Genomic DNA, 6,002 nt, shown 5'->3' with positions numbered 1-6,002 from the left:
CACAAATACTTGCTTAATACCCTTGCTAACTTAAGCATCGGAGTCCCTTACAGGTACCACCACCCTCTGGTGACGAAGGATCAGCACCACCACCACCAAGCCAGACACGTCAGCTCCAACCAGTATAGAAGATCTCATCCGAGATCGACCTACAGTTTCAGGTAACCTTCGGAATATTGGCGTCGTTGTCGGGAAACCTGGAAGTCATCCCATCATCATGGCGGATAACCTTGACAACGATCACAACTCTGATTTGGAGAACAGAACACCACATAAGAATGTAGAGGTCACACTAGACGATACTTCTCAACCTAACAAAGACAAGAACTCACCAAACACGGAGCCATGGAGGCACTTCAGGATTGCCTAAAACAACTCGAAAAAGAGGTCGAGTATCAGCGGGAAGCCGAGAGAGACCTTCGAAGGGAAGCTAGGCGATGCCGCGAATTAGAGGACAAGCTCCTAAAGCTCAAAGCCGATCTCAAAGCTAAAACTACTCGATCCAGCCACGAAGATAGCTCCCGCAAGGACCAAGACCCATTCACCAAAGAGATCATGAAGACCAAAATCCCAAAAGACTTCAAACCTCCTGACATGACTCTATACGATGACACATCAGATCCCAGCCATCATCTCACCAACTTTCGAAGTAGAATGTATCTCACCGACGCATCAGATACAACTCGGTGCAAAGCCTTCCCGACTACCATGACAAAGACAGCAATTAAATGGTTCGACAATCTGCCCCCCAGGTCCATCTCAAGCTTTGACAACTTAGCCAAAAAGTTTCTAGCCAGATTCTCCATCCAGAAGGACAAAACTAAACACGCCCTAAGTCTACTAGGGATCAAGCAAGGAGATTGGGAAAGTTTTCGTAGCTACATGAAAAGATTCAACAAGGCATGTTTGGACATACAAAGTCTACCAACAGAAGTAGCCATTATGGGTCTCATCAATGGCCTGCGAGAGAGACCTTTCAGTCACTCCATATCGAAAAAACATCCCACATCTCTAAATGAAGTGCAAGAACGAGCAAAAAAGTACATCAACATGGAGGAGAACTCCCGATTAGGAGAGACCTCAAAGCCTGGCTTCTCCTACTCCTCCCGAGATAAGGATAAAGAGTCCAAGAAAAAAGAAGATCAGCATGGATAAAAAATAAAAAAATACCACAATTACACCCCTCTTCGAGTGTCTATTGTAGATGTCTATCAAGAAATATGCCACACTGAAAAGATACCCCCACCTCGCCCACTCAAAAGCAAGAAAGGAGGAGAAAATCGGACAAAATACTGTGAATACCATCGAATCTATGGACATCCCACCAACGAGTGCTTCGATTTGAAGAATATCATAGAAAAATTAGTAAGAGAAGGAAGACTATATCGGTACCTAACTAGCAAAACAGATGAGCCAAGAAAAAAGAAGAAGAGACGAAGAGTCAGACGAACTGAACGACCACCTCGTACCCCAGAGAGACATGTCCACATGACACACGGAGGATTTGCGGGAGGAGGAATCTCCAAAATCATCTCGCAAAAGACATTTGGAGGAAGTATATCATGTCGAAGGAAGATAAGGAGCACCCGAACTCCCCACCATCACCTTCACCAAAGAGGACGCAGCTGGCGTCATCTCGGGACACGATGATCCCATGGTCATCACTATCGTATTGGCCAACGCTAATCTCCACCGCACACTGGTGGACCAGGAAAGTTCGGCCGACATATTGTTCAAAACTGCCTTCGACAAACTCGACCTAGAGGAAAAAGAACTCAGAGCATATCCGACCAGCTTATTTGGGCTAGGGGACACTCCAATCCAACCACTTGGATACATCTCGCTGTACACAACCTTTGGAAAAGGAAACCGGTCAAAGACCCTCAACATAGACTATATCGTGGTCGACGTAAGTTCAGCCTACAATGCCTTGATAGGTCGGACAACACTAAATCAACTCGGCGCAGTAGTCTCGACTCCACATCTGTGCATGAAGTTCCAAACTACAGAAGGAATCGCCACGATAAAAGCATACCAGAAGACAGCGCGCCACTGCTTCAACGAAAGCCTAAACCTCAGAGGCAAAGGAGAAGAAATCCACACCATCGAACTTGATAGAGTTCGAGGGCGGGAAGAACTTCGTCCACAACCTGAAGGCAAGACAGAAAAAGTCCAGATCGGAGATACCCCAGATAAAACAACCAATATTGGCACAATCCTAAAAGGAGACGTAAAGGAGTCCCTCATACAGTTCTTAAGAGACAATATCGACCTCTTCGCATGGAAGGCCGTAGACATGCCAGGCATAGACCCCAAGTTAATGTGCCACAAATTGGCAGTTTACCCAGGATCTCGGCCAGTACAGCAAAGGCGTAGAAAGCTCGGACCAGAACGATCCCAAGCTGTGGAAGAACAGGTACAAGCTCTACTAGAGGTAGGATTCATAAGAGAAGTCAAGTACCCACTATGGCTAGCCAACATCGTCTTGGTGAAAAAATCAAATGGGAAGTGGCAGATGTGCACCGATTACACCGATCTCAACAAATCCTGCCCAAAAGATCCTTATCCACTCCCAAGTATCAACGCTCTGGTGGATGCCTCCTCCGGATACAAATACCTCTCGTTTATGGATGCCTATTCGGGATACAATCAAATCCCGATGTACCCACCTGATCAAGAAAAAACATCATTCTTAATCCCGAAAGCAAACTACTGCAACATCATCATGCCGTTCGGACTCAAAAATGCAGGAGCCACTTATCAAAGATTAATGAATAAGGTCTTCGCAGAACACATCGGGAAAGTCATGGAAGTCTATGTGGACGACATGTTAATAAAGACACAAAGTGAAGAATCGTTACTGTCCGACCTCACCCAATTATTCGACACTATAAGAAGGCATGGCATGTTATTTAAAAATCATGTCACAATTATACAAAAGAAAACATGCACTTCACTCATTCTAGTGTGCTTGAGATACTTTAAAAGACTTGTAGGTTAAGTCAACTACACAAGTAGTGAAGAGGCATGAAAGCATTCAAGTAATTAATCAAGCAATTGTGAAATTGGATAATGCATGGACATTGATTGATGTGTAGGTAGACTTAGTGAACAAAATGGTATATGAAACTCACACAACAATCAATGACATATATTAAAGTTGTTACAACACCTAAGTGACATAGAGGTGAAATAAATGGATGCTATGGAACTTGGAAAAAAAAAAGAAGATAGAAGTGAAAATCAATCACATAGCAAGCATGGTCCACAAAACTTTACAAAGCTCAAAAATATGTCACTAGGTAAGCTTTGATCCAATTTCACAATTCCACAATCTCAATGCATGAAATAGGTGATATGAACAAAGGGTCAATCATAAACAAGCATCACCTAAAAAAAATGCATTGACAATGTACAATTGCCTAACAATAGATGATGAATGCATGGTGGCCAAAACATGCAATTCAAAGAGTTAAGATGCATGAAGGCAATGTAAAATGTACTTGGTATTCACAAATGTTAAACATGAAAAGTTCCAAACCAAGTAACCAAATATAACCTCAACAAGGAATCCAACAAGGAATATAAACAAAATTGATGTTAAGATAACATCCTATTAGTAATAAGCAGCAGTAAACAATAAACAAGATTAGTAATCCAACACTTATAATGGAAAACAAAAATTAAACTAACTAACTAACTAAAAGAAATGGTGTTATATGATACTTGGTAGTGTTGGATGATGATTGAAGGGTGGAAAGAGAAGAGAAGAAGGAAAGAAATGGAAAGAGGAGAAGAAAAGAAAGTGAGTGAAACAGGGCAATCCACGCGTGCGCGTCATGTGCGCGTAAGCGTGGATTGATGAAATGGAAGCGACGCGTACGCGTTCAGTGGGCGTTCGCGTACATGACAAAGCAGAAAGTCGACGCGTACGCGCAAGGTACGCGTTCGCGTGCCCTGGGGCACAAAGTTGGCACACTTCAGGCACAACTCTCGGGTGAATGTATGAGAGGTGGGAAAAATTCAATCCACGCGTACGCGTACATGGCGCGTCCGCGTGAATGGCCGAAATTGCTTGATTCACGCGTACGCGTGGAGTGCGCGTGCGCGTGGGTGGTGCTCTGTTTTTCAAATTTTTTCTATGTTTTTGCACCAAACCAAGCATTCCAAACCTCTAAACAACTACCAAAACATCATAAAACCTTATTTAACCTACTAGACTCCCAAATAAACTCAACTAACTAATCAAAACATGAAAGTAAACTAGTTTTACCAATATATACAAAAGAGAAAAAGGAAAAGATATTACCATGGTGGGGTGTCTCCCACCTAGCACTTTTGCTTATTGTCCTTAAGTTGGACTTATGGGGAGCTCCTCTCAAGGTGACTTGTGCTTGAAACTATCCTTGAACATCCACCAATGCTTGAGTCTCCAATAAGCTCCATTCTTCAATTTTAATATCTTCAAGCTTTGATGGAGTCCTTCACAACCATGAGCTCCCAAATTTGATTCTCCTTGTGCGATCCGGGATCCCACACTTTGTTTTGACACCCGTCCTTAATTTGGTCATCATTATTCCATCCGGGTGGCATAACCTTAGAATTCTCAAAGAAGCTTCCAAACAACCTCCTAGACCCATGCCATTTGGTTTTACACCCACCATTGCTATCCAACTTTGAGCATGCAACCATCATGAACTTAGGGTGATGTTTCCAACTACTACACAACTCTCTCACTTTTAACTCCACAAAGAGCTCTAAGTTGACCATCATTTTCAATCAAACCATATCCAGAAAATCCACTTTGAGTACAGGGAGGTCAGAATCCAACAGCATCAGCAGTCCTTTTTCAACCTCTGAATCTGATTTCTGCTCAAGTCCCTCAATTTCAGCCAGAAAATACTTGAAATCATAGAAAAACACACAGACTCATAGTAAAGTCCAGAAATGTGAATTTAACACAAAATCTATTAAAAACATCCCTAAAAGTAACTAGATCCTACTAAAAACATATTGGACCTTGACTTTAACCGCCCAGTCTCAAGTTTTCACTTGACACCTACACGCCACAAGCACATGGTTAGGGACAGCTTGGATTCATAGGACATTTATAACTTTAAGACAAAGTTACTAACTACTAATGATCATGTAATGAAGACACAAACATAGATAAGCACATAGGTGATGAATCCACCTTAGTGATGGTGAATTAAAACATTTTTCATTTAAGAGAGGTGATGGATTCATAGGACATTTATAACTTTAAGACAAAGTTACTAACTACTAATGATCATGTAATGAAGACACAAACATAGATAAGCACATAGCATAGAAAACGAAAAATAGAGAAAGTAAGAACAAGGAATGAATCCACCTTAGTGATGGTGGAATTTCCTTCTTGAGGAATCAATGATGTCCTTGAGCTCTTCTATGTCTCTTCCTTGCCTTTGTTGCTCCTCCTTCAGTGCTTTTAGATCTTCTCTGATTTCATGAAGGATGATGGAGTGCTCTTGATGTTCCACCCTTAGTTGCTTCCAATAATTGTGTGGAAGAAAATGTATCCCTTGAGGTATCTCAGGGATCTCTTGATTTGCAGTCAAATGTTCTACCACTGAGCTATAGATCCTTGATGGAAGCTTTTGTCTTCCCTTTCCTCTTTCTAGAGGTTTCTATGGCCTTAGGTGCCATCAATGGTTATGGAAAAAACAAAAAAGCTATGCTTTTTACCACACCAAACTTAGAATGTTGCTCGCCCTCGAGCAAAAGAAGAAGGAATAGAAGAAGAAGAAGATATGGAGGAGATGGAGGGGTGTGTGTATTCGGCCATGTGGGTGGGATTGGGTGGGAGAGAGATGTTGAATTTTGAAGGTAGTGGGTGTATGGTTGTGAGTGGTAAATGGAAAACAGAAGGGATGATCATGAATGGAAAGAGAGATGATGAGGTAGGTGGGGATCCTGTGGGGTCCACAGATCCTGAGATGATCCTATGGGGTCCACAGATC

This window comes from Arachis ipaensis, chromosome B01 (genome assembly GCF_000816755.2).
Source record: "Arachis ipaensis cultivar K30076 chromosome B01, Araip1.1, whole genome shotgun sequence".
Taxonomy (NCBI): Eukaryota; Viridiplantae; Streptophyta; class Magnoliopsida; order Fabales; family Fabaceae; genus Arachis; species Arachis ipaensis.
This window is presented reverse-complemented; position numbering follows the sequence as displayed.